We start from the raw sequence: 23830 nt of genomic DNA, 5'->3' as shown, positions 1-23830 counted from the left end.
CTCAGAGAAGCAAGCTAAGCTCACTTCTAGGTTTCATAAGATGTTCTCCATACAACCTCATACAGTCGAAACCAACTGCTCCAATACACAGCAAGCTTTAGAGCTCATCTCCGTGCTGAAAGTACCACCTAATGCCAATTCACAAGGAAGAATTATATATGTAGCTCTCTCTGATGAGTCCCTTGAACACCTTGGTGCTGAATGTGCTCTCAGCTTCTCCCACAATTTCCAGTATTTGCTGAACCCTGGTACTGAAAAGTCCAGTTTTCTGGCAGGTGATATACATATAGGTGTTCTCTGTCTATGCTGAAGAAACAACAACCTTAACCCATTATAAAACTTGGTGCTAGATCCATTGTGGCAATTGCAAGACATCCAGCTCCACAGCTTAGTCACACCTACTCACTGTTGAGGGCTGGGGATAATGAGGCAAATGAAGGGAGTGCCTTGATTAAATTCCTCACCTGATGTGGAATGAACACATCCCACTTTTCACCCTTCATAATGAGGAATTTCTTTCCCAATTTCTGAAGTTTTCTGAAGTTTAGGCGGGCACGTGGTATCAATGTTAATAGAGCATTAGGGATTTCTGCATAGCGACTATGTTGCTAAATAATTTCTATTCTGCCTCCTGGCATATGCCCAACACCCATATTTATTTCTGTATAAATTGTAATTTTTATGTAAGAATTGTACAACTGTAAAGTTGCATTTTACTTGCAGTTTTGTATATGGCTCCACTGGTGCTGGTTTCTTGAAGAACCCCTGAGTATAAATAAAAGAAACATTGTGCAAAATGTCAAGGTTGTTTTAGTAGTAAGTTTCTTTTCCAGGGCGGATTGCAGGAGAAAGGTATTCCCATGGGAAAAAGAAATTGAACATATGTACTCAGTAAATTCTTGATGCTTTATGAAAAACCTTGGCCAGGATACAACCATGGCTAATAGCCCAAAGTAAAGCTAGTGGGGAAAAAATTCTCATCCTCAAGCTGAATGTTTTAAAAGTTGAACTTAAAGCCTTCTGAGTAGACATCCAAACCACATCAATTATTTCATACACAAGTAGCTAGATGAAGAGTTAAGAAACTAACTTAGACTGAAATCCACCCCCGAGTCTTCAGTATTACAATTATAACCTGAAGGTATCTTACTACTCTTACACTGAGATGAAGTGCTGCCCTTGCTATGGACATTAACAAAAAGCATAACAAAGCATATTCAAAAATCAAATGTATTCATCTGAAACAAACAACAAATAACCCACCACCATATGACATTTGAAACCAGGCAGAGGAAAGGTTTGCATTTCTTCCCATATGGGATGTCAGTCCAGCCTGGGAGCCCGGCCCACAGCGAAGGATTGGAGCATGAATCCCTCATACTCCCATAAAGAGCAGTAGCACCATTTTGAATGAAAGTGTTTAGATTTTTAAATGAAATATTATTGTGCTCATAGGAAATAAATTTGGACTGTTCCAATAAAAGTTATTTTCTGTTAAGGAAGCATTTTAAATTGGGCTTTTTACCAGCCACAAAAGAGCATTGTTCCTTCCTGTATTCTATTTGTAGCTTAACCCTATCTCCACAAAGAAGAAAACAAACAAACAAACAACATCCAAAGTCTTCTCCTCACAAGAAACCTCTCTCTTGGCTTGATATCTCAAGGAAAAAAAATCTCTAACAAAAGAAAGGAGAAGAGCTATGCCCATTTACAGCAACTGAGATTTGGCCCTCAGACATGCTGAAATCAAAAACACACACAGCAGATGCAATTTTGTCTCACAGCAGAAATAAATATTCAACTTACTACAGGAATGTCCCTATGGACAACTTTTCTAGAAATAAATTTCAACCAGAATTCATTTAGTTTTGCAACAGATGCTTTGAATTTGAGTCTACTTGCTCTCAAAAGGATGAGACAACAGCTGATCATAAGCCATAAGCTGATCTATCACCCTCATTCTCATATCAATTTATAAACTGCTGAATGAAGTTAAGATTAGAATTTATCTCCTATTTCAGATTTACAAATTACTTGGAAGGGTTCAGCCTGCCCTGACTTTATTTTGTTCTGTCACTAAGATGATCATTAACTACCGTTAAAGAATCACTGAATAGTTTCTAGAGGTTGTAATATAGCTATTAAAAGCTTTCTGGATCCGAACAGTAGTTATTCAATACCAATCTCTCTCTTGACAGGCACCATATAGGCAGATGTCAAAAAGAGCCAAGTAGCTGATGACATTTTTACAGAATGATCTGCTAGAAGGAGTAAGGTTGTGCACCTCCAGCATTTGAGCAGGATCTAGCTTGGGATGCACAAACTGGAGGTATCTCTGATGTTCCACCACAAGATCAATGTTCCATGCTTTTAATCGTTCCCTTTGAAACATGAACAAATCTAAAGCCTCTCAACAAACATTGTTTATAATCTTGGGCAGAAAATGTAGGAGTTAACATGCACATAGCAAGGGAGTCTTAAATATGTATTCTACTCCTGTTTGTTTGAAAGGGTCCTGTTAGTAGCCCTGTTCTCTCTTCTTTCAGTTATTTGTCAAAGGGAAACATTTCTGTGAATGCCACCAGCTGTTTTATATCCTAATTAGGGGATCGGTTTGTTATTAGTACTTAAAGAAAAATATATTTTACTGATAACTACAGAGTAAATATTTATGCCTGCTAGTTGCTAGAAAGAAATAGTTCGGAAACAGCTTTAATCAGTTGTTACTCTACCTGCTAGCAGCGTAACTCTTAAAAGTATCATGAATGCTAAACAGAGAATCAGTGATGAGAGCAAGGGAGTGTCTATATTCTCTTCACAAAGAGAAACTCTAGCCCAGCTTTTACTGTACTCCGTAGGGTTTTTTTTTTTTTTTCCTAATCACAGATGTGTTGAAATGAAAACACTGTCAGTGAAATCCAGATGACTGCCGTCTGTAGTAGCTTGTGTGCATATCCTACCCTGAAAATGAGTTTGCTTCAGTTGTGCTGCTGTGAGAGCATAAGCAAATCTCTCACAAAAGAGATTTAGCAAATCTCTTTGCTAGGAATTTTGCAAAACCAACATATTTCAAGCAAATAACAGAGCATACTAATGAAAGACAATACTTACATTCACAAAACATTTACCTGAAACCAAAGTCCAGATACCACAAACACCAAGTTAAGTTTATGCACACCAGAGACATACAGAACTCAGGACCACCATGGTGCACGAGCAAATTGACTCAAATGACATTTCAGAAAATAGTTCATCATGAATTTATGGTCATTTATTTCTAGAAAAACACTCATTTACACCATTGCTTTTAAACATGTATTTAGGCCTAAGTAAAGCATGCTTAACTGCACAGGAGTGAAATCTGATTCAGAGACCCCATGAGATAAGAAAAACTTAACAAGAAGCGATTCACTCACAGTTGGAAAGTTGTTTATAACAGAACAATGATACACAAAGCTTGTTTGCTAAAACTGCTGAGCAAAACCGTGGCTTGGTCTTATCCTATTTCTCATAAAAAAGAGAAAACAAAATTCAACCACAGTCTGGTGACATTCTTGGGTTATTGAAAACATGAGTGAAAACACGTACTTAGACCATTTCTGAAAGTAGGAATCATGTGAGGGAAGAAATCAGAATCTTCAAAGGAACTGAAGATCTCCTGTGGGGAATTACCGTATTTCTCCCCTCTGCAGATCTTTGTGCACTGAGGATGTTTGTCTGAGAAACTTTGTGCCCCACCAATTACACTTTTAGAATGATGAAAAACAGAGAAATCAAGAAAATAAGTGGGAATTAGTTGCATTCAAGGGAGATAACCTGCTCATTGTGATCCCTATCAATCACAGCATAGCTCAGCTCAGTGGAGTCTGCAAACAAAAAAGATCACGAAAGACAAAGCTCCTTAGGAACAGCTCTCATGCCAATACTTGCTGAATGAGATCACTTCAATACCTAAGTTCTAGTAAAACTTGCTATTACATTATTTGTTATATAACAGTATCTATGTAGTGTACATGTTTAAGTAACCTAAAGGATCAATACTGTTGGAAAATCAGCTTATACTTCTCAGCCATACATTTGTGAACATAAAGACTTAATGTAAAGATTAATTATTTTGTGCTAGAGATGACACTAACACAAGGTATTCAAAAACATCCCTTCATAATCCCCTGCAAAGATGCGTGCTGTTCTTGAGTTTCAGACTTTGCTGTAATGTAGTCACAGAGAGGCAGGTTTCCCACTGATGACAGTGATAGCAGTGGAAATTTTATTTGAGTAGGTAACTGTAAAACTGGGTAGAAATCTTGTTCAAAATTCCTATCCAGCTAGAACATCTTCATAGCCAAATAACCTGCAATTGTGCCATGTGCTCAAGCCAGGGATGATGAATCTCGTTGGTTTGATTAGATTTGTTTGGCACAGGGAGAGGACCAAACAGGAGTAACTAATGAGAACAGACATGCTGTCCTCAGCTGTAACCACAAGCACAGTCGATGGGCCTCGTCCTGAGAACAACAAATAAACCTGCTTGGAAGTCCTATACCTTTAACAATAGATAAACAGTTTTAGACAATACAGTTACATTGCCATCTGGAGCTTCCTTGTATAAGAGTCTGATGGCAATGGTAACCCCAGCTAGGGTGTGTCTGGACACTACCATTATTTTATACCATCCTACCATTATTTATGCCCATCCCAAATTCTACACAGCTGCAAAGAATGGGCCACTGGTGACTGAAGACATGATTGATTTGCATTGTCAAGGAAACGACTAAACAGAAAACAGAAGAAAAAAGTGCAGCCCTCTGACTGCTGCTGAAAAATTATTGCTACACAAAGTTTTTTTCCCAAGAACATTCCCATCCCAAAAAGTCAAAATCATGGCTTTCAAATAACACCTCAAGGCAAGCCTTTGTTGTTCTTGGAAGCTGTCACTCAGAAACCCCGACCTGGACCATAAGGCAGTCCAAACTTTTGGCTTCTGGTTGGAAAAGATTTCTAACCAACTCACAGTTCACAGATACCTGTTATCTGTCATCACTTCCCTGCTCCACGGATCACCACTTTTATTCTCTGGGAGAACCTGGTTGTGCCAGGTATCTCCAGCCCTGTGTGTGCACAAGCTCATCCTTCCTTTACAGATAAGGAGAGCGCTCTGTGCAGGGCTATGGCACAATCATGACATTAATTCCCTCTCCTCCATCCTCCTCTCCATTCCTCCTTGCTCTCCCCTTCTCTCAGGGCTGTGTTCCCCTCTCCTGAGATACGTGGTCACATAACACTGGCACTCTACACCACCAGAGCCATCCTTCACAAGAAAAGCTTTTCACCCATTTGCACCTCACGTAAGAAACACATGACCAATGTTCCCTTTTCTAATTTAAGTCAGGTTTCATTAAGTCCTTCACTTCTGCCACCTGAAGCAGGAAGCTTTGAACAAGGTATTATACATGAAAAATATTTTCCCTTCACAGCTCACAGAATAGACTGCTGACTTAATTTAAAGAAAAGAAAGAAATCAGTAGACAATGATGCTATTAAAAAGTTCCCTATCACTGTAATTTGAAGGCATTTTCTAAATGGATCAAGAAAGCATAACAGACAAATGGCTGAATAATACTTCAGACAACTGTCTAAACAAGAAACATTTTTCTTATTTTAATCTGTGTGATGCATACACGAGCATTGATAATGACTGCAAGGAAACGATTTCTGTAAGTACTGCGTGATAGAGTATAATAGAGTAAATTGGCTATTGTTGGCTGGGATTAGGGTTGGATGGGTACCTCAGGATAAAACCCCCAAGATGTGGCTGGACAAACACCAGGCACAAACACATGCAGAAATTCCATGAAGCACTTTATTAGCAGGGCCATTCACTGAATGGCAGCTGATAAGGTTTTCAATAACATGGACACTGCTAGTTGTATAATGCTCTGTAATCTAAACATAATTAAAAGTGTTAACAATTTTGTAGCCTTTATCTGCGCACATTTTTCCCACATGCTTTGGGTGACCGGGTCATAATCCAAAGACAAGCAACTCTCTTGTTTTACACTATTAGGCTAGCAAGCTGCAATTTTTTTCCTGTGCTTGGAGGTCATTGTACCCCAGGCAACATCTCTTGTCGGTATCTTCCACAAATCCAGGATGCACCAAAACAAACACAGATGGATTACATGGTGTCTATTAGCTCAGCATTTCTCTTCCTTTCCCCAGATGCCAAAACATAATTAAAGAGCATTTGTGTGCGAGTGGTGGTAATGAATTCATATAATTTGGCAATTATCTTGTCAGCTACCTTTATTAGATTCTCAGTACTGTAAATTGCTTTAAAGTATGTGCTATATGGCTCAGCTATACTTGCTACACCATCTCCTACAACTGCACGCTCAGAGATAACTTTTAACAGTAAACAGATTTTAGTGCAGTTCAGGATATATTTATGTAAGAGCTTTTTTATTTGTTCTGTTTAAAGGATCTAAATCTTCTTTAGGAGGTTAAGTGGGATTTTTTGCTTTGCTTTTTCAAGGGGAACTCAGTTCCCTTCTAGCCACATACACAAATAAAGCAACTTTGAAAAATGCAGTGTCCCAAAAATCTACCCTTCAGGCATCAATAGATATACCAGATTTTTCAGTGGATTTAGAAATCTGGACCAAATTATGTCACCATGAAACAGGGAAGGAAGGAAGACGTCTGATTCTGTGACAGCCCAACTTAAAAGATAAGGCTTCACTCCGAAAGAGAAGGCAGTGGGACAGGGGCACCAAAGCCTGAATCCCCCATTGGTAGAGTGCCAGAACTGGGAACACAGGAGCTGAAAAGTGAGGTTTTGTAGAGAACAGCACTACTTCTGGTAAATCTGCTGGATTCATCAGAATTAATAGACTTAATGTAGTGTAATCATGATCTCAATGTACCCTAAAATAAATATATTTCCTCCTAAACCAGTGAATATGAAAAGCCACAACAGCAACTGTGAAGTGTTTGGTTGGCTCTGTTTCCCTCATTTTAACTACATATTTTAAGGAAAAAATTATCTGTCTCCAGCTTCCAACGCTTACCGACACACTAAGATAGACCATGACAACAGCAAAGCCAAGCTCCTGCTGTCCTGCTGAGAGGCACACAGTGCGTCTGAGCCAGTAAAGCCTACTTCAGTGCCACTTGGAGAACTGAAGGATAGTTGGAGGATAATTACTAGCTCGCTTTAATTTGCAAAAGCTTCTCAGGAGCCAGGATAATTGAATGCACTATAAAACTATCTGAATTGTTTGAACATTATATTCATACTCTAATGGGAACATAACAAACGCAGATGTGATTTCAGGTATCTACTCCCCACTCTCTTAACTAACACCTACAAACATGCAACATTTTTCTGCTCTGTAGCTTTTCTTTTTTTCCTTTTTTTTTTTTTTTTTTTTTTTCTTCTTTAGAAAGAAGAGAACAAAAGTACTACTTTCCCCCATGGAAAAGTTTCCTTCCTGGATTGAATTCAGCCACGTCCTTTGGATGCAAGAAAATTGTGTGGAGGGCAAGTAGAGGTTCTCGAAACTGCACAAAAAAAAAAACAATTTCAAATGTATTGATCACTGCCCTTTCTATCTCCATATGAAACAGAAATGGACACACCACACTTGGTTTCACAATGAAGCACAACTGCAGCACTCAATTTGCAAGCCTTGATTTCACAAGGCTGGCAAAAGCACATCACAGAAATTAACATGCTCCTCTCATTTCTGTCTGTGTTTTGCTTGCATAATGCCACACACATAAGGACAGCTTCACAGCCAGGCTGAGACACCTTTGCCAGCTGAATAACATCCTCAAGCATGGGGTCTTGCATCTCCAGCAACCCTAGATGGGGATTTGTGTACCTGGCATCAGGCAGAGACGGTGGGTGACCAGACTGCTTGGATCACACAGGCAACCTGCGGGCACTGGTGGTCACTAAGCATGCAGAAAAACGTTGTGTTATCCCTACCACAGGTAAAATGGTAAGGATGAAAGAAATTACCATAACAGTCATTGATGCAATGGGAAGCTAGAGCTGGAAGTCCCCAAAATGGACATATCTGACCATGGCTCTTTGAGGATATGACCAGCTACAAGGCTAGCAGGGATAAATCCTATGACAGATCCCTCCAAAGTTCAACTCATGGATTTACACGCAGCCTGTTCTCAAAACATTACAGCCATTAGAGGAGGTTGAGATGTTAAAAACCATGGCAGAAAGATGCTGAAGTTTCATAAACATACAGAAAACATACTTGCAAAGTTTATAACCAATAAGGTTCAAAACAAAAGTTAACAAGAGTTCATTTCAGATATGATGAAATAGAATTGTTTGAATATTTGATGGGTATTCATGGAAATTTTGTAACAATACCACAGACTTTCCCAACTTACAAATGAAGTGATAGAACTTCTTTTTTAGATGGACTAAATTTTTATCTTTATGTGACTTTTACTAGTGATTTCTATGGATTGTCTGTATGTGAAAGATTTAAATGGGGAAAGAAAAAAAAAGACCTATTACCAGATTGGCCAAAGTGTTTTGTTTCCTTCTCCTCCCTCTTCCAAATGTTCCTTTTTTTCCCCCCTTCCCCTTTCTTCACTGGGAATGGAAGCATCCCTGCAGAGACAGTCTCCTGGTCAGAATGCAAGCCTGAAATTTAGCAACTTCTGCTTTGAATTCCTGCCCTATTCCAGGAGAAGCGACATTAAGGTGACATACAAGTGAGTAAGGTGCCCAGTCTAAAGGTTCTTTCCACAAATGGCTTAAAAACAAATTCAATGAACTTTTTTATTATTTAAAATGCCAGACACCTGATGTTTCTGGTGTCCTGGATACTTCAGAGGAGTATCCAGGGAGAGGCAGAGATGGGAATGTCAGCCTCCTGTGGGCTGAGGGGGGACCTGTTGAGCATGGACCCATCAACCAGAGGGAGGACCTCCCAGCCCTGGAGCTGGTGGGTTTAATGGGACCTGGCTAATGGTTGCCTTCTCTGCTATGCTACATGGGTACAACAACTTCTCAGAGAAGTTTAACAGTAGATTATTTTCTGTACTATATCTTGACCACCCAAAAATGTAGATATCATTGTTCAAGTACTGCTTTAAGTGCTGCTAATCCCAAAGGCAGTGCTTCCTCCATTTGTAAAGGGAGGAAATATTGCAAGCTAAACAGTTCATTTTTTTCCTTGGCATTACTCGTGTGTAAGCAACCACCACTCAGCACTGTCCAGTCAACCCCATTTAGTATGACACTGTCATGACTGGATATTTCACAATAAGAACCGATCTCTACCAGTTTGCTCCTGAATTTCTACTAAATTCAAGCTCAAGCCATGTTGTGCCTAATCCCCAAAATGTCATTGCTAATTACAAGTCTGTTAATGCAGCCCTTAAGCCATTGAGTTTTGGCTGCAGCTTAGCGCATCCCCCCAGTGTTGATGCCACTTACTGTAGCTACACAAACTGCCTGCAGAATCCTGCCCCGGGATAAAGGGCACCCAGGTACTGCTGCCCCCTGTCCCACCGAGACAGCTGAGGTGGGAAGCCCTGCTTTAGCAATACCATTGCTTGGAAATGGGATTAAGGGGAAAGGAACAGCAATTGCAGAGGCTCTGCTAGAGGTCAGCTCGCACATGCTTCCCTGTATGGATCTGGCAGCCTCAGAGAGGCGAATACCTAATCACAGCGGTATGCAATCTGTATGGAAAGTTCAGACCAGATACAGTTACACCATCAGGAAGCAAATAATCGGCTCTCATTTGCAAAAAGCCACATTAGGAAGGGACAGTCCGATATCTCCCCAATGATTTATAAACTACAATTGTAATTACCTCTTTGAAACAGTACGGAGAATGGCCTTTCACCAAATGTGCACACAACACCCAGTCATCATTTCTACCCTTCTTGAAGTAGAAAGGGCAAGGAAAAAAAAAAAAAAAAAGATGATTATTTCATTCTAACAACAAAGACCTTGCACAGAGGGAAAATGATTCACATTAATTTGCAAGTGGTGAGGGGCTCTGGAGGTAACAGCCCTGCCTTTGAACCTGGGGGGAAAAAAATTAGGATCCTGTCTAGTAAGGAAAAATACCTTCCCCGGTGCCAGAGACATCTCAAGGTGGACATGACTAGCAGCTCCTTGTCCAGATAGCTGAAGCCTTTGAAGATGAAGGCATTAGCTGAGCTCTGATCTGGAGCTGTACCACTTTCTGAGTGTTTATTTATGTTGGTACATGAAGAATAGACGAAGAGTAGCCAGGAGAATGAAGTAGAGGAGGAGGGAAAAGTCAATTAAAGTGTACTTAGGAAATTGCTAAAGAGAACAAAACAAGTCAGTGAGGTAAAGAAGGGGCAGAGGTGAAGGTCAGGACATGGTACACAGTGTAGGACCCGGGCAGAGGAAGCAGAGATGACTGTACACCACTGAGTCACGGGGCTCCCCAGGGCAGCAGGTGCAGGGGAGCTGTGAACTTCAAGCCGATCCTGCCATGTAGGTGGTACTCCCCTGGAATTCCCTTTTCCCTTGAAGGGGAGGAGGGGACTGGAGCCCAGCCAGCTGCACAGAGGCTAGCCCTGCAGCTCCTGGCCGTTGTGCTCCAGCAGCCTGGAGGATGGCTTGCCCCAGTACCAGTGACTGCCTTCACCGACCAACTTCACTCACCAATTTATCCAAGATATTCCAAAGGAGAAAGGCTTTTTATCATGTTCCACAGGGAAACAGTAAAATACCAGCAGTTTTCAAGTACTGTGATGTTAGACTTACTGTTTGAGAGTACATTGCAGGACACTCATCTGTATTATGTATTTTCATTGGTTTTGTAATATTATGCTTACTTAAGACAATAACAAGGAAGGAGTTTATTCCTAATATCTCTTCTTTAAAACAAAGATTTATGACCAGCATTTTTCCCCCATCCCTGACACAGGAGCTAACGGGCATTGCCTCCCCAAGCCACCCAGACTGCGTGTTCCAGGATAACAACAAGAGCTTTTCTTTGGGGCAATGAAACAACTTGGAAGCTGGAACTGGTTGAGCATAGAGAGGAATGGGGAGATGGAAGAGAAAAACTACAAGTTGCTTCACATCCTCATCCCTAGGGCTCATGAGACTTCTGGAGATTTAATGTCAAATCTACCTTCGTTAAACTGAGATAAGAAAGGATATCTCCCCTGCCTGAGAGGCAGCTTCCCTCTTCCTCCATACCACCTCCCAAACCAGTCAATTAACAGCCAAAGTTTGACGTCCTCTGACATCCTACAAGTGCCAATGGCATCATGAGATCTACATGGATGTCCCCAGAATGCCTGCAGCCTCAGCGCAAAAAGGAAATGGGTATCAGATCCATTGCACAGAATCAAACTTGGCTTCTGGCTGGGCACACCTGGAAAAAACAAAACAAAACAAACAAACAAAAAAAATGACGGAACTTTCCTTAAATGGAGGGTTGGAATTCGTAGAACACCATGGTGAAACTTTCGCACTCAAATATTTGGCACAGAGCTAATTCTAGATTGATAAAGAGCGAAAATTCAGGGAACATCATAGAAAAGGTGGATTTCCACAGCACACTGAAAAGGAGAAAAGCCCTCATGAACACTAGAGTAGGACCTTTATCTGGGCCCAAACCAAAAGGCCCCATACTGAATATTTCTGCTCAGAACTGATTCCCTAAAGCCCAGACCATTTTTCCCAATTCTCCATCCCAGAGATGCAGAGGTTTCCCCATCCCGAGCAGCTTCTGCAGCACAGTCATGCCTGGGAACAAGGGGCCAGGCTGAACCAAACCAACACAGCAAGCAGAGGACATGTTTTTAGCATGTTTCACCTGAGTGCAACACCCTCTTGTTCAAGCAATGCCATGTGTATGGACTCTGTACCCCCACTTCATTTGCTAGCTGTGAGTCAGGGAGAAATACAACATCCCTTGGTTTTAATTAAAACGAAAGGTCACACAAAATCCAAGATGTCAGGCAAGGCTCAGAACAGAAAAACTATTAACAAATGCAACTGAATTAGCAGTTCTTTTCCCAAAGACCACACAATAAGTTTTTTTTTTTTTTTTTTTTTCCTTTTCATGGAAAAAGAAAGAAAAAGAAAAACTCTGCTTCCCTGGTGTCATTAAGCTGATTCAGAACCAGCTTCTGCTGCCAGTGACTTCAGCTAGCAGAGGGCGGGGATGTACTTTAACAGAAATTTCTATTCGTAACTTGCCTGAGGTTACATCATTTTCCACAGACACCACAGAGACTGTCCAGGTTACAAGAAGACTGAGACAGTTGCTGAGGAACAGCCTCATATATTCTTAATGCTGATGACTTTCTTTGATTGTGCTTTTTAGGGTGCAGAGGGCAGATTCATCCCAGGCCCTGAATGACTGCATAGAGAACCCCTCTCTGTAGCCAGCACAGAAGGAGATCCCAATACTAGTTGTGCCATCACTGGTCCTTGGATGTCAGATTTCACTCAGATGCCAAAAAAAAAAAAAAAAACAGCTTAATTTTTTCTTCAGCAGGGTGAAAGTGACCAGCAGAAACAGGATGACCGCTCTAGCTCTGAGGACTTGCCTTTCTGTCCCTAGTAGCCTGGGTGACAAGCCTGAAGTTAAATGTATGAGTTAATAGTCAATTCTCCACAGACGCTTTGTCTTGCTTGCATGTGCTCAGAAGTCAAGCTTTGGAGGCCCACTGCAGTGCCTTGTAAATATTACTCAGGGGTGCTATTGAATAAAGTCATATAAAAATTCACAGGGCTTACAGCTGGACTGTGGCTTGTTTCTCCTAACCCTTACAAGTCAGAAACAAACTCTCTGCAATTAGAAAGTAGGAAAAAAATCAGATTTATTCTGGCACCCGGAGGCCTGTGGACATAGCTCAAGAATATGAAAAATTATGTGCAAAATTCATACAGGGGCATAAGGGACTCTGAATTAACCATGAAAAATGTCCATGCAGTTCCACAACTGCAATGTGTACAGCGTGAGGAGGATGAAGGGGACGTTCTAGGGCAGGGAAATGAAAGAGGCCACCAAGACTGAGGGGAGTAGCGGCAGGCTGGCTTGAGGATGCATTTAAAATTAATAAAGTTGATGAGAGGGGGATCTTCAGCACTTTTCTTTGTCTGCTTATCCATCTTGCCTCTCCTCAGCTGTCCTGGGACACTCATCAAAAACACCGAGTTCATGGTGGATGAGTTAAGACTACAGCAAAAAACTCCGGGCAGACACCTTTATTTAGAACTGAAGCCAGCTTCCTTTAACTACAAGACAGTGCAGCCTAACACCCTTTTAAATTCACACTGAAATCACCCTAATTGGGTCACCTGAGTGCCCTCATGCAGACAAGCCTTTCTAGAGTACTAGACAGATCCTCCAGACAGCTTTTCACAGTAACTGTCGCTCTCACAGCTCTTTGTGGCACATGGAAAACCTCTTTTCACTTGGAAGGAAGCACGGGCTAAGAAGAAGGGTATCTCACTGCCAGCACCCAAAAGGAGGTGAGCCATCTATTCACTATTCTCTGCCTTGCTGGGAAGTCACAGAAACCCCCTGAACTTGTCCTTGCTCAATGACCCACTTGCCGGGAAGACTGCTTTCCCTGCCTGGGAACCACTGAAGCAAATCGTCAGGTCCCGAGGCAGCTGCCAGCCTGGCCTGACCGAGGGATAAATAAGGCAAAATAAGCTCAAAGCAAGAATCCGTGACCGCGTGACATTTCCAGATTGACTGCCAATGTATGCGTCTCCAGCAAGGTGCAAACAAGCGAATGGCCCTTCCTCCTGCATGTTAAGTGCTCCTGCCTTTGAAGATGAGCAGGAGCTGGAGACAATGCACCACATTATCTATCACTCATTTAAGATGGATGTTACAAAAGACTTCGGAATTTGTCTTCTTTTAAAAAGTAAAAATATGGTTTTAATATAAAATGAGGCTTCCAAACCAAGATTTTACCCTGGACAGAGCTAATTCAAGTGCTTTCCGGCCCTGAATTCCCGGTGGGAGAGAGAAAACTGTTGAGTACAAAACTACAAGCACTGTTAAGCTGGGACCTCTTCAGATAGCTAAGAAGTGAGTCATAAGAGACACCACCACTAAGCTGGTCATTCATCAAAACCAATCTGGCCACAGACACCACAAGTCCTGTTATCTCGCTGCCAGACACTACATTTCCCATATCAGTCTGCCTTGCAGCCTGGTCTCCTCACGGTCTCACAGTCTACATCATTTCACTCTTCGATGGATTTCTTCCCTCCTTTCAAGCACTTTCACTTTATCCAGCAGGTAACAGAGGAGAATGCGCAGAGCATGTCTGCATTTTTAAAAATTAACTTACTGGCTCTTTGAAAAGTACAAGAAGGTTTTGCTAGCTATCTTCAGGCATAAAGAAAGAAATGATTTGCATAAAAGCAGCGACCAGGTTCATGTTACTAACTTTCCTCCTCTTCTATTGAAAAAAAGTACTCAAAAAAAAACCTCAACCAAACCTACCATAAGCCAACAAACCCCACATCTTTTAACCAGGTCCCTTTTCTAAAGGAGACAGAACAGCATACAACTTTGGAAAAACAAAACAAAAAGCCTACCTCTCCCTAAAATTAAAGCAGTAAGCAGATAGTTGCCCCCAGATGAGAAACACACTGGATTTATATTAGCCATGTCACTTGGTGCATGATTAGTGAGCCGTTGGATATTGCAGCAGTGAGACAACTGCAATAACATACACAGAACTGCCAGGAAGGAAGTTTTATTTTATTTTTTTTCCTAATACAGACCTAAATTGTACAAGTGCCTCTAGAAAGAGCCTTTGCAGAGCATCCTGGAGTTTAAGATAGTCAGTGACATGTGGGCAAGCCATTATTTGCTTGCACAGTACTAAATCAGACATCCTGAATGGCAGCTCTTTGCTTCTTCAATTTTCAGCTTTAGGAACCAATTCTGCTTTTGCTTCTTGCATTCAACAAAGCCACAAGTTGCTCTGTGCACTCATCCAAGATGTCTCAGCAGCTCAGCACGCACATCTTCGAGGCACCCCACAACACAACGCGTGTCCTTGCGAGAGGCTCTGGGTAAGCAGCAGACAATAGGCTGCTTGCTTTCAAACCTCTCACTTGGAATGATTTCCACCCAGAACAGCTTCCAAACGATGCTTTTGCTGACTGCAGGGGAAAGAAAATAACTCCCAAAAATATTTGTACCAGTGCTCCTGCTCAATTTGTCTCAAATGAGAGCAACCGTAACACAAACACGCCATCTTCAGCTGGGGAAAGTGGATATGGCTCCAGCAACCAGCACTGTGCTGAAATCATCTTACACCCACTGACACACAGATCCAACGCGTTTTCCATTATGTTACAGCAACGGATACAACTTCCATTCCTCTTTATAGTGTCTGTGCATATCTGATTAATTCTTCTTTCTCACAGGAAGTCCAGCAGCCGTAGACTACCGTTTTATTAGGTAGCGTATATCCAGATGATTTCAATAAAGCACTTAAAAAAAAAAAAAAAAAAAGAGGCCAGTTTCCTGGTATTACAATAAAAAACTACTTGGAAGGAATAATTTCAGATGATAAATCTGCTGCTATTCATCAACTTTTGTATAGCTGATTAGAAACAGTGCATTGTCCCAAACATGTCCCCTCCGACTCCCTGCTGGGAACACTGCAACGCCCAGAAGTACAGACACGAAACACAACCCCCCCACAGAGATACTAACATGGGTGATAAATTGGTAACATTCAACAGCTTTTGCACTAGATCTCGACTGCTTGCGTGTATCCTTTTATTACACGTATCTATAATATTTAGGTCCAAATATGTCAGTCAATCTCCTATCATCTTGATTTTTTTTTTTCTTTTAATTTTAAACTGTCAAGTCTGGAGAAATCAGAACAATCCACTGTCTATGTCAAAACCATCAAAAGCTAACAGAGTATATTGAGGACAGTGACAATAGTGTCGCTGGTACACACAATGGAATCCAACTACATCCATTATAAATAGCCTATTCTAGCATGGGTCTAACTGGCTTTTTTTTTTTTTTTTTTTTTTTAATGCAGCATACTAACATCTTGCTACAGCAGTATACAGGGAAGCACACAGGCAATGAAAATAAGACCATGAACATGTAAGAGGAGGGGAAAAATAATAATTAAAGAAAAGATAACCCATGAGCATTATGACTGCATTAAAAATGGGTTTGTGGCAGCCTGACTTTTCCATTGGTGTTTGCTGCATCAGTGCTTGCAGTTCAGAACATTAAGCTTGTAAACACACGAATTGCCCCAGAGATAATCTGGAGGACAGAGCACTGCTAAAGCAGTGTGAGATACTTCTCCCAAAGCTGCCTGAAATTCAAGAGGGGAATTAAGAGTGACACATAGGTGGAAAACACATTTCACAGAACAACCATGCAAACACACACAGTCAATTTGTAGGAAGAGAAAAGCAAAGCTCTGCTGGCCCACGAAGGAATGGTTTTGTGTGTTTTAGTGAACACAGACATTCACAATTTCTCATTTTCCATGCAACACTGTCCCCCAAATTTCTGCAAATAGTTTCCTGCTTTGACCCCTTTACAACACAACTGATGCTTCTATAACTCTGCACATTGAACTCCCAGACCCAAAACATGAATGTAAGTGATGAGAGAGGGTGAATCAAAACCCTACTTTAATACTAAGCTTAAAATATGTGGAGTCAGGGGGTCTATGATTAAGTTCAAATAGCCTTTAAAAGTATTATTACAAAAGTTTATTTTTATGACAAGAGGAAGACATCCTTCCTGCCCACAGATACAACAAGAACAGAAAGCAGAATAAACTGTGAAATAGGAGTCTCTGTCTAGCTAATAAATTAGTGGCTAAATTCGTGGGCATGCAACTGACATGCATTAGCTCTTTGGTTATCCAAAAAATACTAAGTCTTTGAAGAACACCTGATATCACAGCATGCAGGCAGAATGCAGTACATGCATCTTTCTGAGCCTATCTATTGTATCTTGGAAAGCACTGCTTTAATTTAGACTTGAGTTAGATGACTGTTTATGTAGGTTGCAGCTCTGGGCCATCCTCATAGCGTTGAATGTTTGTGGTCTACTCAGCTTCCTGTGCTTCTGTCGCTTCTCGCTTGGCGCTTGCCATGAGATGTGTTGGATACAACATCTGTGCACGTAACATCAAAGATCCACTATAGTTTACATTCTGGTGAGATGAAGTAAATGCAAGTTGTTTGGGTCTTTTTCAAATTTATTTTTCCTCCTCTTATTTTTGCTCTTTAGAAGAGAGCCACTGATAGGTCTCAGTCTAGTGCCAGATTAACATAGCAAAACGCAGTGGTTGTCTGCCAAGGTTGTTGCATGTTCTCTGCATTAGAGGGGGAAAATAATAATAAAAAAGTCATGGTACATTCAGGTGTAGGGGACCTTTGCAGGAATAGATTGTCTATTTAAACTCCAAAATAGAAACTAGCCTAGCAGTAACACTTCGTTTCAATTATTATTTCTCCTTCCAGTTCCATCATTACACAAGTTTACCAAGGAAAAAGCAAATTTATTTACATAAATGTCTGCAGTAAGGAAGAGGAATCCTTCCACACTTACAGGATGAGACAACTACTTATGAACTGTTTTATAGAAGGGAAAACAAAAAGACCAAGCAGATCAGATGATAGCCTCAGATTTAAAGTGCCGCATTCATTGCCCTGTCCTTGATTAGGGACCGGCATATTTTGATGAATCTGGATGTGACTCCCACTATTGTCATACTGCTAGAATGCGAACAGTAATATTACTCTACCTTCTGAATTAGAGAAAAACTACATTAAAGTCACAGATTCTCAGATATCACAGTGATGGGAGACAATACCAGCAAGGACTACATGGCACAGTGTCTGTCCCCTGTTCGTGCAAGCAGTTCATGCCGAAGTTGACTATTTTCAGGATATCTTCAGAAGTTATTATCAGTAAAAGACTTTTTGGGATACCATTTATCAGTAGAGGGACTAGTGTTAAAATGAACAGAATTGAACCACTTAGGGCTTTAACACACAACCTATGTGCAGTGGGTCAAAGGAGTAAGAAAACCTGCAGCATGCAAGGGAAATGCGGAGCTGCTGCCAGCAGCCTCGTCCATCCTGCAGAACCACCGGTGGGAATCCTACTAGCAGCAAGTCATGGGTATAGACACTCCCAGTTCACCATTAATGGATATACTCAGGAGAGCGTGCTTGGATTAAGAGTTCTGCATTTCTCGCTTTATCCACAGCTACATAGCAACATTTTGATTATCAGGGTTAGGCTGTTTAAAGGGCAATTTCTGGCTATTTTCACATTACCAGGTACTGTAAATAAGAATTGCAATTCCTTAGCTGCATAAAGCCCATGCTGACATGTGCAAAACACTTGTGGCTTTAAAAACAAACAAACAAACAAAAACAGTTCCTGTAAAGTCTAATTCTTCCTCTTTGAAATTTACATTTTCAATATAAATTCTGTTCTTCTTCCTCATTTATATATACACAAAATGCATTTATTTCTATGTGCAATTATAACTCTCTCTGAAATTCTCTTTTCAAATGTAAAGCAGGAAAAAGCCACAGACAACACAGAATATTGACATTTTATTCTTACTGGTCTGGATATCTGCCCAAACAAAGAGCCGGTTAAAGGCAAAATACAAAGAAAGCTTTTGTGAGGGGCTAAGTTCACCTGGGAGAAGTATTAATGAAGTCCCACAGGGGTGGGACTCAAGCTTCCCTGCTTTCAACTAGAAAAGAAGCCAGACTGAGAACACCAAGTTCCCTGCCTTCCTCACCCCTTTGTCTTGAAAACTCAAGAAGGAGTGCTAACGTAATTGAGAATTAGGGACCTTTCTGCCATTAATCTATCGGGTCTGTGATGAAAGATGTTGGATTTTCAGACGGCAAGCCAGCTACAACATGGCAGTAGAGACCCTAAAACAAAGTTCATCAGTGGGTCATTACAAGAGGGCTGTTAACTCTGACAGGAAGACCTTTTTAAAGAAATCAATACCATAAGCAATAATTACACATGGTAGCAATACAAGTGACTGAACTCAGAATATGGATGTTTTAGTGTGTATTAAGGCATTAGATCAATTTTCTTGCTACTACAGAAGACAAGAAACAAGAGCATTGCTCTACCAAGAGATGAATGTCTACTCCCATCAAATATCATCCCTGGCTTTACTGTGCAAAATATAACTCTCCTAATGGTTAGTTATTCATCAATTGTGGCAGGAAACATCTTTCTCTGACCTCTTATTTTTGATATTTAGTTTGTAGCCTAAAGTTAAAATGTTCAAATACCTTTGCTTTTACTAATTTTAACTTCTTTGACTCTTAATGTACTCTTTGTCTTAGCTGTTGCATCAAAGCATGCTCAACATTTTAATTGTTATGGAATACATATTTGTAGATGGTAAAGACATGACGCAGGCTTCAAGATGTGCTGGCAGCACCAGGAGAGCCAGGCTGATAACTTCGTCCTTAGGACCAAGGAATTGTGCAATGCCTGAGCTGCTGAAAGCCTTGAATCAGCCTCACCTACCTGTGGGACAACCATACCACCTGCTGTGATATGAACACAGCCCTGCTCTCATCAGAAACAAGTCCCATTTCCAAGGTTTTTGTACTATAACTTCTGCTCCTTCTTTAACAGGAGCATCAAAACTGCTCCCTGCGGCGCTTTTCCTGTGCAAAGCACAAAGAAATCCACACAAGATGTGGGGATCCAGCTACTTTATCAGCAGTCACAGTTTTAACGAGAGGGGCAAGTTTCCAGATCATCTCCTTCATTTTTGAAGTCCACCACTTCAAACTGCCCAGCAAATCTCCTTCTCCATCTCTGGAATTACGTTCATTTCCAGCTACACAGTACATCATCACAGCTTGGTGAGGAGGGCTGTGGAACAGCCCTGGGGCTGCGAATCACAGCTACTACAACAGTTATAGACATCTACACCTCTGCCGAGCACAATCTGCTGACACAACTGCACACCTCTCTCTTGTAAAGGCTAAAAATCACAAGTGAATGATATTAAGAGTACATACCCTGCATGGATGAGTGAAAGCTAGGAACAATTAAGACAAGTTACTGAAGCAGAAAGATTTATAGCATTCAGGAAACCAGTATTTTGCAGCAGACACTCTTCAGACTTGCATAAAAAAAATGAAGTAGAATTGTTTTGATGAACCAATTTCTTTTTCCCTTTCATACCTCCCCACCATACATATGCTACCTGGGTTTCTATTACTTTATTTCCAAGAAACTTAGAAATACTGGGAGCACACCAATACTTGACACTGATGCACTATCATTTCAAGTAATACTCATCGCTCAAGACAAATACTGCAACAATGACCTTGTAATGTGCTTTTAAGAGAGGATCACGTTGAACGAGCACTGTAAAGGCATTTAGACTGGACTTGAAAAAGTGAAAATTTCATAGCTGGTAAAACGTTTTTGCTCTGAGTGGCTTAGTTCTTTTTGATTGTAGAACTAAATCAAGATGAATCTGGTTAGTGTTCCTAGATAAATTATTCTGTCATTTAAAAAACAAGTCTGTGTAGATGTAATTGAAGGTTACTACTTTCTGAAACATGATAGAGGGTATAATGACTCCATTCTAGCTACACTAAACAGGCAGTCTGTTATAGTAAGTCAATATAACATTAAACAGGATATATTATACTGCCTTTGTTATGAAAAACCTATAGCAAGAATAAAGAAGCATTTTTTTTCACGAAGCATAACTCAAGGCTTTCTGCAAAGACTCCTCAGAAGAACTGGATAGGGGATAACTTTCCAATTCCATCAGCACTCTAGGTTAAATACACACACGTTCATTACCTTGGATGAACACACATACACAGGTCTTCTGTCTTCATGTAGAAAAGGGTGCAAGGTCACCTAGGTGCTAAGCTTTCTCTTGGAAACATAGGAATCCTTTTTTCCACTCCAGCCTTAAGTCCCAACCAAAAGGATCCCCCACAAGAGCCACCTAGTTTCCTCAGCCTCCTCTCTCAGAGAAGAGCTGCGTTTGTGTTGATCACTGAGTGAAAACACCTTGACCTGCCATTCAATCTGAAAAGATCCCACTTGCACAGAGCAGTGAGGGACTACAGGTGGGCAGCATTGACTCCTGCCTGATGGCCTTCCCCATAGCCACCTGCTTCAGCACACCAAACACATCCTGACAGGACAGCACAGCACTTTTACTTGAGCAAGAGCTGCTGTTTTGGGCTACAGGCTGGTTAATTCTGGCTAAAATAAATAAATAAATAAATAAAAATGTTAAATAAACCCGAGGTTCCTTGACATCCCACATGAATCAAAGTAGTAGGCCAACTGCTGCAGCCTGCACTCTTCACTCACTCCAACCAGCAGCCAGACCAGAAATCAGGTGTGGGTTTGGCTCAAAGTACCACATATGAAGTCTCTAAGTCTCTCACACGAGTTCTCTAGTAGTTCACCAAGAGGTCTTTAAGCAAAAACTTGGGTGCAGACTGTGGGAACCTCACACTTCAGGTCTGGATCCAGATAGCAGCCATAAGCACATGTTTCAGCCGGCAAACATTCAGCAAAACACAAAAGCACTCCAGTCAACAAGCATGAACTGGAGTTGCTTTGGCTGAGATGCTTAGGTGAATCGGTGGATTAGAGAACATGAATCACCCTAGCTGCCATATAAAACTTTATAATATAAAAAACTTTATAACTGCTAACTTTATAATTCATACAAAACATGTATGTGTACATACATGTATGTATTCATATAAAGTATATAAACTAATTCCCTTTTTGACCAGGTTGGAGACACACAAGAAGCTCTATACATATCAAATTTAATAAACACCTTGCTTATATTATGTACTAGGATTTGTCCTGCAACCACTTTATTAAAATTTCAGTGCATGGCTGTTTAAATCATAGCAGTATCAGCACAAGCTTGGCTTTCTTGGTTTAACCTGAAGACTGATGGATATTCTCCCAACTCTTGCTGAAAGATTTTATTTTATTAGGTCATATTACAGCCCTATCTTTCTGAAGAATGAAATAAATTCATCTCCTTGGTGATGGCATGCATGACTGGCATGATGCACTCACCAACATCTTGTAGACAGCTGTGAACATTTGCCATGGTGCCAGTTAATCTACGATAGCATCAACAGAGAGAGAGAAACAAAGAAGCCAACACAAAAAGCTCTATTGAATAACATAATAAATGAGTGATGCAGGTGTTCTGTGACTTGGTTTAATTTTTTCAACCTTACTGAAAGGTAACACTTGAGTCAACAGTGGCCAAGGTGTTTCCCAGTCACTGCCGCCTCTCGAATGGCAATGCACAAACTGTGGGTTTTACACTCAAGTACAAAGCCTGTGTATACAAACACTACTTTATTCATGGTATGACTGGATGGATGTTGGTTTCTAAAATGGCCTTCAATGCTCTGACTTTGATGATTTTTGCAGGAATTTTTGTGGCGTTAAAAAAAAAAAAGATTGAATTCCAAGTAACCATTAGAAACAACTATAATGTCCAATGAACAAAATGGCAGAATTCAGAAATCGAAGCCTAAAGCTCACTAAATTTAATGGGACATAAGCACGTGCTAGTTACTTTGCTGAAAGGGGGCCTTGCAGTTGTAGCTTAATGAGTTGCTTTGTAAGCTCTAAGCTAAATGGAGCTTGGAATCTTTAATGACCAATCTGTGTAAACAGCAGCTACTAAATTACATTTTAATACCCTGATGATCTTTTAATTCAATAGACAAATGATGAGGTAATTTTAGCTGGCATCATAGCATTAGTGCAGCAGGGAATGCACACTGGGAAGAACAAACAGAATAAGCGAGCACAAAGGATGAACAGTATCTGGTACAACTCCGGTGCTCTGATCTGCTTCCCAGAAATCAGATATCCAACATTTGTCCCAGTTTAGAATGTACCTATTTTACCAGAAAAGCACCAAGGTGGTACTTTAATCATGAGGTACACTGGCCCAGGGCTTTAGAGCAATGTTTCCACTAATGCTGAAGGATGCAATGTGATTAAAGCACAGCATTGAAAAACCATCTTGGCACACTCACAATGAAAACTGAGATGAGAAGGCCCAGCCTGTTAATATCACAGCTGAGTCAGGAAGGGCTGTGCAAATGAGGGGCAATGGAGCAAGCTGGTGGTGATCAGCACACTCAGTTACAAGTCCTACTGCCCTGGCCACAGGATTGGGTTAGTTGTCAGTCAAGTAGTGAAATAAACTCTTTATGAAAAAGGTGCGGTTGAAGCCACGATGAAAGCAAAGCTGTGTACTTGCAGAGCACTGCAGTGTCTTTAAAGAAGTGCCGGCCGTTCTCTTGGGGTGCGTGAGCCAAGAGCTCACCTAGGGTCTGCATTTAATCTGCTTCTGTGCTTACAGAGACTGCATGTGTAGCATAGCAGACTGCAGGTGCAAGTGCTTTGTCAGCCCACGCTTCTGAAACCTGGCCACAGCTCTTTTCTCTTTAAAAGACATTACCATAAGATCCTACTGCAAATGCCAGCTACCTATAGGGTCACTTAGTCTGGATCAGGCATGTGAAAACACTTCCAGCACATGTTAAACTATCCCCAGAGCTCTCTTACCTGCTGTACACTGAAGTCTCTCAGTTCAGGCTGCTTCTTTCCTTCATCGCAGCCCTACCTTGCTTCCTTCTCCCCCCACCCAAACTCTTTGATCCCTAGCAGACTCCTTGGTGCCCTGAAGAGCTGTTTCGCTGGGTGATGCTGCACTTCAGAGCCTCAGCAGGTCT

The 23830-nt window shown here is 41.0% G+C and overlaps 1 long non-coding RNA gene across 7 annotated transcripts in view; it reads right to left on the bottom strand.

The window, feature by feature from the left end:
- The window catches only part of LOC311442394, a 72393-nt gene that overhangs the window by 32844 nt on the left and 15719 nt on the right, over positions 1 to 23830 (bottom strand). Inside the window, exon 1 of one of the 7 annotated variants that reach the window (XR_014696614.1) lies at positions 20889 to 21062. The exons of the other annotated variants lie outside the window; for them this stretch is intronic. This is a non-coding gene — a long non-coding RNA (uncharacterized lncRNA). Of the gene's footprint in view, positions 1 to 20888; positions 21063 to 23830 lie in introns of those variants that run through there. 7 annotated transcript variants of the gene reach the window in all.

This window comes from Aythya ferina (assembly GCF_964211825.1).
Source record: "Aythya ferina genome assembly, chromosome: 10".
Classification (NCBI taxonomy): domain Eukaryota; kingdom Metazoa; phylum Chordata; class Aves; order Anseriformes; family Anatidae; genus Aythya; species Aythya ferina.
This window is presented reverse-complemented; position numbering and strand designations above follow the sequence as displayed.